Source organism: Pinus tabuliformis, chromosome 8, assembly GCF_031772625.1.
Source record: "Pinus tabuliformis cultivar Carrire ecotype Pingquan chromosome 8, CPIR1, whole genome shotgun sequence".
Classification (NCBI taxonomy): Eukaryota; Viridiplantae; Streptophyta; class Pinopsida; order Pinales; family Pinaceae; genus Pinus; species Pinus tabuliformis.
In genome coordinates this window covers 1,435,481,320-1,435,495,413 of record NC_142294.1, presented here as the reverse complement: position 1 = coordinate 1,435,495,413, position 14,094 = coordinate 1,435,481,320, and positions in this window count along the sequence as shown.

Below are 14,094 nucleotides of genomic sequence, written 5' to 3'. Positions count from 1 at the left end.
TTCCAATTTTAATTCTCAATTTTAGTACAGGGACTAACAAAAATTGGAATGTATCTCGAAATGCTATTTATAGCAATGCTATTTTTATCATTTCTTGTTTCTATTTTCAACACCTAAAGGTGCAAAATAGAGTTGTCAACCAAATACAAGAATGGGCTTCCAAATATCCAAAGGTTCCGCAATAGTTGGTTAGAAAGGAAAGGGTTGTTGCTAAGGTGGACACAATACAGTTGAGACTCCACAGTCAAAATTTCATCCTTCTCAGTGAACATTCAACTAATACTATAGTTGTTTATAGTCAACTGCATAATGGTTTGGAGTTCTTGGCATAGAAGCACAAGATTCCTTCAGTGGGAGCACTTGGAGAAACAAGAGGCAGTAATATCATCTTACCAGTAGTGAAGCAGTACATTGAGAAAATCAAACAAGAATCAAAACAAGAAATCTTGGAGATCACTAAGGACATTATTCTACAATATGTCATTTCACCAAATAAAGCTCACATTAAATTGATATGGTTGTGGAATAGTGTACAATCTAGCTCCAAATCCATATTGAAAAAATCATTGGAGGTAAATATGTTGTTTGCAACATATTTTCCAATCTGAATCAAAGTCATTGGTACATAATTTAGAGCATGAAATTCATACATCATTAGTGAGCTCCATCAAGAAGAAAATGACTTATCTACTTGAAAGCATTTTGTCCTATTAAAAGTTTTGTCTTATATATCCATTTTCCTATATGTATTTTGTATTTTGTAATAATTTTAATGTAATGGAGTCCAAGGGACACGTGGAATGTGAAAAGGCACATGTGGAATGTAGAAGGTCATGTATAAAATGTGAAAGGTTATGTGGAATCCCATAGGTCATAGAAGTTGAAAAGTTATGAGGAAACTCAAAAGTCATTGTCATTTTTTATAAATAGCTCCTAATAACTCAAGTAAGGAGCTTGGATTCTTAGAGTTTTGTCTTAGCTTCTATTTTGTTGCATGGGAGGTAAATCATTCTTTAGAGAAGCAAGTTGTAGCTTCATGTTCCACTACTGGATCTATTGTTTCACCTATGTAACAATGTACTTGGAACCTTTCATTAATTATCAGAAGCTCCTCAAGGTAGGACTTCTTCATTCATGTATCATAAATGTAGTAAGAATATTCTTGATATGTTTTCAGTGTATTTTGGCATAATACATACTAATATTAATGAACTATTTCATTACTTAGATATGGAAATTGTTGAATGAGTGTTATTGTTCTTTTATGATTGTTGTTTATCTTGTGAACTAATTTGCAAGTTAATCAACAAGAATTTCTCTTTCGCTTACGGATCTCTCTTAGGATAGTACTATTACTTCCCTAACCAGAGGCTCACTTTTCTTTACCAGTCATGGAATTTTCCTGTACCTTCTACATTCGGTGTCACACAAACCTTACATACTTGTTTCCCCAAAGAGATGTTTTTGATCTTTTGTGTATGTGTTGTAACCAAGGCGCACCTCTAAAACATTTGCAATGGCGTTCAAACCATATAGTCGGATGGGACTCCTACACCAAATAGTGTGAGGTCTAATTGGGATCTCATATTGACAAGATCCCCTGTATGTTGGCGGAATCCAACACCGTCAACATTTTGGTGCTAGAAGGAGGGCCAGTTGACAAGTTGAGTCCTTAAATTCTGTTTGAACCTCTTACCTTAAATGGATTCATCCCAAATCATAGTCATAAGGTGTTTTTCGGAAGATTTATATCTTTCAATTCCCCCAAATTTTTTACATAACTTCTCACATCTATAATTTGATGGAAAAGGTACAAAAAATTTCATTGATTATGTGATTGAATTTGTTCAATTTCGTTTTTCAAGTCATGTTTATTCTGAAGATATCCTTGTGAGGTTGTTCACCCTTACATTGGATGGTTGTGCTAAGTAATGGCGATATTCTTTACCTGTTGCTTCTATATCCTCTTTTAAGCATTTGGTTAAAGAGATTTGTTGTGTCTTCAACAAGTATGAATATCAAGATGTTCTTAATGAAATCAATTTTATTAGGATGGAAGCAAATGAATCTCTTGAACAGTTCACTAACATGTTTCTTCATCTTTGTTATAAATTTTTGGGTGAAAAGTTTTGTTTCTTAGTTAGGATTTCAAGAGAATCTTTTGAACCAGATTCATCATGCACTCCCATTCAAAAGGACTTTTAATGCCCTAAATAAGAATCTAATATTCCTTTTATTCCTTGTCCCCCTCCTTTTGATGTTCTGTGGGTTGAACCTGTTCTGATCAGTAAGCCGAAAGATCAATTTCCGATGAGGAATTAACTTGTCTTTCAAATCTTTCCCTAGATGATGGTTTTCTTGATTCTATTAATCAATAATCTTCTAATCTAGATGATCCCCTTGTCGATCCTGAACCCATTAACTATATGTATCCTTGAACCACCATCATCCTAATCAATGTCTCGTTTCCTTTGAATTGTATGATGGTGATTGTTTAAGTTTCATGGATGAATCTTTTTTCCTATAGGAAGATTCAAATTTGTAGAAGTTTCAAATGGAGTCTAATGCGATTATTGAAGGTTTATTTTCAGGCATACCTCTTTTTGTTCATAAGGATGACATGCTTATTATTGAGGAATTTTGTTGCAATCTTGAAAATCTAAATGATGGACCTCAATTTCCCTATGAATCTTTTGATTTGAATGATGAACGTTATTCATAAAAATAGTTGATCATGCTCTCTTAGTCTAATTCTCAATATTTTAAAAATTTGAAGTCAAGTCAAGTAAACAGGGAACTTCAGTCTATGCTGATGGTTCTGTCAGGTTCTTGTAACTCCAACAGTGTTATGGTCCTATAATTTTTATAGGATCGCTTGATTATAGATGATCATTATTATGTTTGAGATGTTGTAAATAATATTTCATCCTGCAAATTATTTTCAAAACGACACCAAGTATAAATATTTAAGGATATTGTTTCATAACAATTGTTGGATCAGATTAGAATGCAGGTGTTTTCATCAAAAAGTGCTCAGAAGTAGTTTTCCAACGGTACATCCTGCGCTCAAATCTGATTCCTAGATTGAAAGATAGGCCACAACAAAGTTTTGACTTCAAAAGCATCCGCTATGGTTTAAATCATGTTTGCATATATCCCTTGCAAAAAACCATATTTCCCATTATGAATATGAAATATGGTTTTAACTCTAGCTGGGACCCACATAACCTTTCACTCAGTTTTATTTCATTATCCCTCCATTTGTTTTAAAACCCAACTCTAGCCATTGTTCCATGTTTTATCCTAACTCTAGCCTTAATCCCAAAAATCCCTTGTATATTCCTTCTATCCACCATTCCATTGTTATACCTTGGAACTTAGCCAAAGGTCCATTTGTATTAACTCTAGCTGCAAAATCCATTTATTCATAACTCTAGCCGCACCCATAAAACTATATCAAAATCCCTTTTAAAGCCCGCATTATCACAATAGGAATGTATTACGTGAAATATAAAGCACACCCCTCACCCCTCCACTGATTGCGATAACTGGACCCGCATCATCTTGCAACCCGCAATCGGTGAATGTCACATGTATTATATATAAAGTAACGCCCCATTCCCGCTATCAATTGCAATTAATCCCGCAACCTTATCCCAAAATAACCCTCCCGCTTTATAATCCCGCAATATATAATTCTGCATTGGGTTACATCCCAAAAACATTCCTGCAAGCCGATTACGATTAAGTTTCGCATCCCAGCCCCCGGAAATTGCACCATTTTAAAATCCTTTCCCCCCTCAAGGCCCTACCCCTAATTGCGCTTGTGATTGCGATGTGGAAAGCTTGGACGGACACAATTTATTATAAAGTGTTCATAAATGAAGTATCATGTCTGGTCCATACAAAACGCTATGGAATATAGTTGAGAACCCTTTTCCCTTGTGCAATTTCAATTAGCCCCATGGATGAGATATTTTATATATCGCAGTGTTAAGGTTTTCAGGTACACCTTTGTTGTAAAATGGGGTAAATTAGTGTTAACACCCTCTTGTATGTATTATGATTATGATACGACAAAGGCCTGATCCTGTTTCGATTGGGATAAGAAAAAATGGCCAAGTGTTTAAAGTAAAATCCTTACCTTTCAACGGCAAGGAGCAAACCTACCTAGATCAACGGTAGAGGAAAATTTCAGACCCCCTTGAGATTCATTTCAAATTATTCAAGGGGGGGTGGTCCGAACTCAAAGCTACGTGTCCCCTCCTCGTGATTTCGGACACTCCCCCCCCCCCAAGTGATACCACATACTTCCTACCCCCCCTCCGAAAAGTCATTTTCCCCTACCTTTCTTTAAAAAAAAAAATAGCAATAAAGGAAAAGAAGACAATGTTGGGATGGGGTCCCCTGGGTCAGTTTTGGGGTTAAGATAACCCATGTTTTAATCAGTTTTTGTAATTAATGTAAAGTATCCGTGATTTGTACATGCGGAGCACGTAGATGAATAGGATTCAAAGGGGTTTAGCCCCTTGTTTTATGTAAAGTTTGAGTCGGTTTTGAGATTCACCTAAGGTCCGCGGACCATGGGATTGTATGAGAAAGGCTATAAATAGGTGTGTCTTAGAGAGTCTAAGGAATAAGGGAGGGAGTCTTAGAGGTGATAGAAAGAAGAAGAATGGGTAATATAGAAGGAAAAACGATCTGTAGTTGAGTGTGTGGAGGCCTAGGTAGAGCCTGCAATTGAGTGCGCGGACCCTTGCAGCTGAGTGCGCAGGGCGGTTTTAAGTCTGTAACCTTGAATTGAAAATCTATAAAGACAAATTCTGAAGAATTATTGTGTATTTATGTTTATCTCTGTGAATGTTTATGTTGTCGATGAATAATGTGTTTTATGGAGTATTAATCAAATGTTGCACGATTCTCTTGAATAAGTATTAATAAATGTACACAATGCATGTTAAGTACTTTCGTGAAGACTTTGATGAATTCTGTTATGTTTACTAATAACTTTAGTAGATTTGCGTGAATACTAATTTATGGTTTTTCTCTGGTGCACGTAAGTGGATAAATTGACTATTAAAGGTCTGTAAAGATTGATCGTAGGCCTTCACAAAGGTCTAAAGGTTTTTTTAACAAAGTTGCAGTAACGTGCCCTAAGGGTGTATCGATCTGCGCAAAGGAAAATCTGAGGTGCTAAAAGACATCACACTAGTCTTTAGATGCAGAAACTTGGTTCTAACATCCAACCACACTACTTCAGGTGAGACTACACCCTACGCTACGCAGTTTGTTGCTGAAAGGGCCGGTAGTGTAGGGTTTTTTTTGTTGACGCAACTAACTCCGAACCTAGATCAAGACCCCCTAAGCCAACAAACGCTTCTGTTGTCAGGACTGGGATTTGCTTGAAAGAGATGTGTGATATCACATCATTGGAATCCAACCAAGAAGGAAATTGAAAAGTGGTTGGATTGGAAGATTCACGAATTCACGGCGCAAGAAAACAGGAATCCGTGCTTGTCAAAGGAAGGGTGGTTGAATAGGTATCTGTATACAGAGATATACGAGATATTCTTCTACACTTTTACTATTGGACTATATGAATGGTTGGCTAAATTGACAGATAGTCAAGGAAGGTGGAAGCTCGATAATCTGATAGTGTGGACTCCAGAATTATTGCGACGGTTAGAAACCTCTAAAAACAAGATCACACGGCCTATCGATCACTGACTCGATCAGATTATCGGAGGATTTGTTATAGAATTTTCAGTTGATACTTCAATCAGCTACAATGAAGTGAAGCAGAGATTTTTCAAAGGATCGTGACGTAAGTACTTAAGATCTTTGAATATGTGGATTAAAATGTTGTTATTTGAAAAACGGGTGATGCCATTACCTTAATGTTTTGATCTACGCGAAGTGGATGAATTTTTAGAAACCGCGAAGGATCAAGACCAGAGTATAGTCCTTTGATTGGACCTCCTTTAAGTGACGATGAAGGGGTGGAACAGACTCTGTTGTGAAGACTGTTTAGCTAATCACTCATAACATTCCTCGAATAAATCGTCCATCCACTCCACCTCCGCCTCCACCTCCACCGCATACATCCACCTCCACCTCCGCCTCCACCTCCACCGCATACACCTTCGCCCACACCTCCACCTCCACTACCACCATCCAACATGGTTAACGTGATGAAATTGTCAATCTTCAAAGGCATAGGGAGTGAATGTACAAAGTAGTTTTGGTTTGATGTGAATGTTGTGTGGACAGCGCAACAGATTATTGATGACAATATAAAGAAGGCCCAGTTGGTCACCGCTTTGCAAGATCGCACGCTCACTTGGTATATTAATGTTGAAAATAGCAACAAGAAATGCTAAAAATAGAAATTCTATAAATAGCATTTCAGGTACCAGTGTTGGGAATAGCAACAATGAATGATAAAATAGAAATGCTAAAAATAGCATTACTATAAATAGCATTTCGGGATACATTCCAATTTTAGTTAGTCCCTAAACTAAAATTGAGAATTAAAATTCGAATTTGATCTTAGCAGTTGTTTGAAAAATAATTAATAAATTAATCTTGAGTTAATTAGTTGGAGAAAATCAAACATGAAGCCTATGTGAAGACATGCAACAGTTATCCCTTTGATTGAGGAAGTTATCCTTTAATTAAGGAGATCAAGATGAGTTGTACTTTGAGTTGTAATTAGTTAGCTTAGTTAACTGAGTTAAGTCTAGTTAGATTAGTTCCAACAGTTTGTGGAACTGATTGTGAGTTCAGTTAGTTAATGCATGCATGCATGTAACTAATGTACTTCAGATAACTGAATATTCTCTCATAAATAACTCATGCATGTCAGTTCATTCAGAGACCCAGTTGAGATCAGAGGAAGGGACAGTGTACTATTAGTTGGAGGATTTTTCCTATATAGGAAACTCATCCATGCAGAAGGAATTATCTTCTTTAGGATTGCGTAGTTATTTCATAGTTTGGTGTGTTGTGTGAGAGGTGAATTGACACAGGTGGCAGCCAGAGGACCCAGGAGAAACTACGCAAGGAAATAGGAGGCTTGGAGGACTAAAGGAAGGCATATGTTTTGTCTATTCAGTCTATGAGCAGCATTAAGGGATTGTACTGAGAGTTGGATAGCTTGTGAGCTAAAGCTTTTTGTAATCCAGAGATATTTCCACTTGTATGATAATACAGATAATTGGGTTTTTAGCTGAGGCTTTCCCCAGAGTATTCTTCTGTGTTCATGTGTGATTGATTTCTCATTCTCTATTATATGTGTTCTATTTGATCTTTCTCAAAATCAATTAAGCTTCCGCAAGTTTGTTTGTAGAAGTAGATCAAGTATTTTACTTTAGTATATTGCATTATCAGGTGATCTACAGTGAGGAATTCTACATGGTATCGGAGCGAAGGTGATCAAAGCGGAGAACAGTATACAAAGAAGGAAGAAGGAAGAAGTTTGAAGTTCCTGATTATAGAAATCGAATTCTTATCACATCTCAAATTTCACCAATGGCGTTCAATGGTTTGAGACTCGAGTATGCTCTGGATGGCAGCTCGAATTATATAGCCTGGAAGGATCACATGGAAGCAGTATTAGAGGAAAATGGTTTGAAGGACTTCATTGATCAAGAAGTCTGCAAGCCAGTAGCATCTAATGCCCAAGAATTGGTGGGATGGAAGAAATGTGTGGCTAGAGCGAGGAGGATTCTTCTGGAGGGAGTTCGAGACCACATTGTCTCGAGTCTCCATGGGAAGGAGACACCGTTTTCAATGTGGAAAACATTGAAGGATCTATATCAGAATAGCAGTGATCAAAGGAAGTTGGCACTGAAAGACAAGCTTCGGAAAATCAAGTGTGAAAAGGGTGACACGATCTCTACATATCTGAACAAGCTCACCACTTGCAGGGATGAGCTTGGAAGTGTAGGAATCACAACAGCCGATGATGACATGGTGAGTCTTTCTCTCCTCGATCTTCCTAAGAGCTAGCATAGCTACCAAGACTCAGTGAATGGAAGAGAGAAACTGCCAAATTGGGAATGATTGTGGTTGGATCTGACGCAGGAGGAGATCAGGAGAAGCACCAGAGATGGTTCTTCATCCAAGGAGGATGAAGAAAATTGTGCCTTAGCGAGTAAGGCAAAGAAAGGGAAGGAGAAGGATTCTCATCCCAAATCGAGTTCTTCTCATAGTGGGAAGAAGATTGACAAATCTAAAGTGTGATGCTTTGATTGTCATGAGGTGGGCCATTATTCAACTAATTGTCCATTGAAGAAATCCAAGAAGGGATCCAAGGAAGGATCTGAAGGTGAGGCATTGGCCTCTCAGTTAGAATTGAATTTTAGCCTCATCACATGCATGGTCTCATCAATGATGGGTTATGGTTGGTTTCTTGACAGTGGAGCCTCATTCCACATGACCGGTGATAAGAGTTTGTTCAGTACCTTGGAGGAAAAAGACCTCAAGATACTCATAGCGATAGGTAATGATGAAAAGTATGGTGTTTCAGGTGTGGGCACGGTTTCTTTTCAGAGGAAGCATGGAGCTCGCGTTACCTTGACAGATGTGAAGTATGTGCCAGGACTGAATAAGAACTTGATGTCGATTGTGATGCTGGAAGACAAAGGCTATGATATAGTCTTCAGTAAGGGAAAGTTTTTCCTTAGACACATCACCATGAGACAAGTGAAGTAGATTGGTTCATGAGTCAAGAACCTGTATGCTCTTGAGGTTCAAGATGTATGCAAATCCTTGCGGAGCAAGGCAACTATTGGAGACTTGGTGGTTGAGAGGGAGAGTACATTACCTCTCAACATGCAGCGCTAGAAGAAGTCTCAGACAATTGTGGAGGAGCCACAATTGGTGAAACAACTTCAAGAGGTTGTGGAGCAGCCACAACTGGAGAAGCCAAGAGGAGACCAAGTGGAGGCATCCACTCATGCAAAGACCTCCAGTAGGGGGAAATTTCAAGCCAAGTGGCCAGAGAGATCACATGCATTCATACATCCAGGTGGGAGGTGGGGTGATGTGAAGTGATAGTCCCAAGAAGGCTGAAATAGGGGTAGGATCCTTGAGTTACCCAACCTCTTTGATTAGACCTTGCTACGGGAGCCCCAACGAGGAGTAGCAGGACTGGCTAAGTGGGTAGAGACAGATGCGAATGGAGCGGTAGAGGAAGCTTCAGCATCAGAGGATGTTTCTAGCCCAACAAGGAGGTCAGTTGGGAGATCAATTACTTACTTCTCAGTAACTGAGTTTCAGTGTAGCAGTGGGCAGTACGATGCAACATGATGAGAGGAGATGCAGTGTGGATGCATTGCTGGGAGATAGGACCAGCAGCAACACGGATGCACAGGAGGAATAAGTGTGATTGATACAATCAGAGATCAAAGTGACAGAGGCTAGAGCAGTCAGATACTGAAGGGCACAGAGGTGCAGAGTTTTCAGTTGATAGAGGCAATAAAAGTCAGAGACTTTGATGACAGAGGCATCATTCTGATTCAGGTTGGATTTTTTTTTGTTTCTAGAGTTGTTGGAGCAACAACACTAGGGAGAAGTGTTGCATGCAGAACCTTCTAAAGGTGTAGGATCGGGTTCGAGTTAAATGCCTTTCTTGTTGAGAGGGAGCGTTGAAAATAGCAACAAGAAATGTTAAAAATAGAAATGCTATAAATAACATTGCTATAAATAGAATTTCAGGTACCAGTGTTGGAAATAGCAACAAGGAATGATAAAATAGAAATGTTAAAAATAGTATTTCAGGATAGATTCCAATTTTAGTTAGTCCCTAAACTAAAATTGAGAATTAAAATTTGAATTTGATCTTAGCAACTGTTTGAAAAATAATTAATTAATTCATCTTGAGTTAAGGATAAAATCAAACATGAAGTCTATGTGAAGACATGCAATAGTTATCCCTTTGATTGAGGAAGTTATCCCTTAATTAAGGAGATAAGGATGAGTTGTACTTTGAGTTGTAATTAGTTAGCTTAGTTAACTGAGTTAAGTCCAATTAGATTAGTTCCAATAGTTTGTGGAACTGATTGTGAGTTCAGTTAGTTAATGCATGCATGCATGTAACTAGTGTACTTTAGATAACTGAATATTCTCTCATAAATAACTCATGCATGTCAGTTTAGTCAGAGACCCAGTTGAGATCAGAGGAAGAGACAGTGTACTATCAGTTGGAGGATTTTTCCTATATAGGAAACTCATCCATGCAAAAGGAATTATCTCCTTCAGGATTGAGCAATTATTTCAGAGTTTGGTGAGTTGTGTGAGAGGTGCATTCACACAGGTGGCAGCTAGAGGACCCAAGAGAAACTGCACAAGGAAATAGGAGGCTTGGAGCACTGAAAGAAGGCATATGTTGTGTCTATTCAATCTATCAGCAACATTGAGGGATTGTACTGAGAGCTGGATAGCTTGTGAGCTAAAGCTTTGTGTAATCCAGAGATATTTCCACGTGTATGATAATACAGATAGCGGGGTTTTTAGCTGAAGCTTTCCCCAAAGTATTCTTTTTTGTTCATATGTGATTGATTTCTCATTCTCTGTTATATGTGTTCTATTTGATCTTGCTCAAAATCGATTAAGATTCCGCAAGTTTGTTTGTAGAAGTAGATCAAGAATTTTTCTTTAGTATATTGCATTATCAGGTGATCTATAGTGATAAATTCTACAATTAAGTATTGTTCTTATAATCCTCTTGCATCGCTAGCAGATACTAGGGCAACTTTAAACAAGGAGTTTAGTAAAGCTAAGTCTGACTCACAGCTAGTGATTAGATTCAAGGAAATCATGATGAGGGTCAATGAGACACCTTGGGAATTAGGTCAAAGGTTGAAATGTCAGATTCGAGAAGCTAACATGCAACTCTCAGATAGTCAGCATCGCGAATGGTTTATAGCTTTGCTTCTGCCCCACCTAAGAGTTTCTCTATCACAACAAAAGATAGGAATGTAGGCAGAAGCCTTGGAAATCACAATGAGGTTACATGCAACACCTATTCAAGATGCCACCTTGGGGGTACAACAAATTCACTCTCAGCTACAAAGCTTACACCTAGAATTATAGAGTTTGAAGAATGACAAGGAGACTAAACCATAAGTGCATGGAGAAGTCTGGTGTTTAAGGTGCAAGAGCCAAGGGCACGATAAATACCACTTTCCATTGTATGTTAATTATATTACAGGAGGAGGGCAGATTCCCCTAAAACCAGAAACCCTAGTAGGATCGAGCATGGGGGTTGTGCTATGGTGTGCTATTTGTCAGGTTGTTGGACAACATGCGATGGATCATTTCCATCTACTTCAAAAGTTCATCTAGACACCTCAGCACTTGTTCTGTAACTTCTACAAATCTATGGCCCACGATGAGCACCATTGTCAAAGCTACGAATTGATAATGGAAAGAACACCTACATATCGAATGCAAGTAGAAACTCGGCCTCCAAATTAAGGCATTGGAGGGGTGAACGGTGGTTATCAGGGAAGAGTACGAGGCCGCTGAGGAGGAGGACCTGGTATAGGTTGGAGTCAAATTATCTGTTACAACTGCAGATAGCCAGGGCACTACATGCAAGAGTGCCAGAATCAGACATGCTCGTCATGTCAATACTACAACCAGTTTTATCATACTATAGAAGAATGTCTGATGCTAATATCTAAGATTCAGGAAAAGAAAGCGCAGCAGCCTACATAGAACTTACAAATGATGAGAGTTGAGCCCCGTGAGGAGGATCAAAGTGTGAATATAGTGCTTAGAAGTGGAATAATGACTAGCGATAACAAAGGTAAGAAACCTGAAGAGGACAGATGGGTCCACAAGGTCCTGAAGAAGGAACTTGGTTTTGATCTGGTGCACGCTAAGGAAATTTTTATGGAAGCCAAGAAGAGCTTCGCAAAGGCCTCCACCTCAAGAAGCCATTACAAGGTACAAGATACCAGTGCACCTGCAAAGGTTGATCCCTCTATGCTTACTACAGTTTTGGATACCTGTATAAAGCTGTTGGGCAATAGAAAAGTTGTGGAAGGCCTACAAGTGCTACTAAGCAAATGCACCAGCAAAGAGAAGGTCCCTGATGGACACTAGGTGGTCAGAAAAGTTGGCAAACATAAGGCATGAACAGGGCGCGAGATGAGGCTCACCACACAGATAGGTGATTATGAGATGGACTGGGTAATTTTGGATTTTGGGTCTGATGCGAACGTATTACCAAAATAGACATGGGAACAAATGGGGAGACCCGTGCTACAGTGGTCTCTAATTCAACTCAGAATGGTGAACCAACAAAAATCATCCCCATGCGACGATTATATGGATTAACCGTTGATATAGAAGGTGTGAGCGAAATGGCCAACTTTGAGGTTATAGAGATCGTCGATGACAGTAATCCATACCTCGGGCTCCTGGGAATTGACTAACCCATTGATATGAATGGGGTCATCAATTTGAAGAAGAGGACAATTTCGTTTGAAAGGAAATCACTTTGGTTTGTAGTACTGTTAGACACTGCAGAAGGGGTGCGCTATATTGAACTTGTCCTCGATTACAAAGAAAGTGATGATGAACTGGATCAAATCTACAAGATAACAACGTGAGACTAGGACTAGATCAATCTAACGGAAGATGGGTGAATTGCATGGGACCGGGAGAGCTCCTGCACCTCTGATTCATACGAAGAGTTAGAGCATTGGCATAATGGCTTGCATGAAGTATCCACACTGTGATGCAATATGATGACAAAGTCACTGCGCTGTGTCTCATCAAAGGTAAGGAAATTACCCTACTATGATGGCTTAACTGACATAGATAAATTTTTGGATGAATTTGAGCATGAAGTCCCTAAGGATCACCAATTCCAAGCTTTAGATTTGGCATTGCGCGCTACGCCCACACGATGGTGGCTTACACATAAGGATAGTTTTGCTAGATGGTGAGATTACAGAAGAATGATGAGGTTACGGTTTGGGTGTGCTAACACTAGAATGACTGAGAAATATAATGGAAGGGATGATCCATGCAATCATCTGGCGAAATGGACTAAAGCTTGGGGAGCAAAACTGCAGTTATAGTGGGTACACATATTTTGCCATACTTTGGATACCATTCCCATGAACTGATATCTGGAAACAGAGCTCCGCCATGGCATCGAAAAATGGGATGTGTTGAAGGAATGGTTCTTATTGGCCTTTAGCTTTGAATATGGCTTCACAAGCATCAATGATGCGCTACAAGAGATTAAGGCAGTTATCTTTAGAACACCGACGAAACCTATGGAATGGGTTCAACCAGATTGGAGCAACCAACAACGCCATCTGTTGGAGTGCTATAATGTAACCGCTGAAGAGGAGGATGAATACCCGAGAAACATTAATATTCCAGAGGTAAAAGGGCATCGTGAAGTCAATGGTTCACAAATAAAAAACCCGAACATATCCGCACCATTGAAGACAAAGCAAGTAAACATTGGCACTAATGAAGAACCGAAGTTTGCAAAGATTGGAGATTACTAGGACGATTCCAAAGTGGATAAAGTTGTTGTGTTACTCCACAAATACCAAGATCTTTTCCCCACCAAGTTTTCGGATTTGAAGGGCATAGTTGGTGATTTGGGCATTATGAAGATTACTCTGAAACCAGACACGGAGCCTATTAAATAGAGGTCGTATCATCTTAATCCTAAATACAAGGAAATGTTTCACCAGGAGTTGGATAAGATGTTGGATGCGGGCATCATAGAACCTATTGAGGGATCTAATTGGGTGAACCTGATGGCAGTTCAGGAGAAGAAACAGAAAGGTGAAATAAGAATTTGCGTAGAATTGCAAAATATTAATGATGCGTGTGTCCGCGACCCATTCCCGACGATGTTTATAGACGAAGTGTTGGACAATGTTGGAAGACGGGAGGCCTACTCATTTACTGATGGGTTTCTGGGTATCATCAGATCAAGATCGTGCCAGATGATAGGATCAAAATGACCTTCGCAATAGAATGGGGATGTTTTCAACACAATGTGATGCCATTTGGACTTAAGAATGCACCTGCAATATTCTCCCGCGTAGTCAT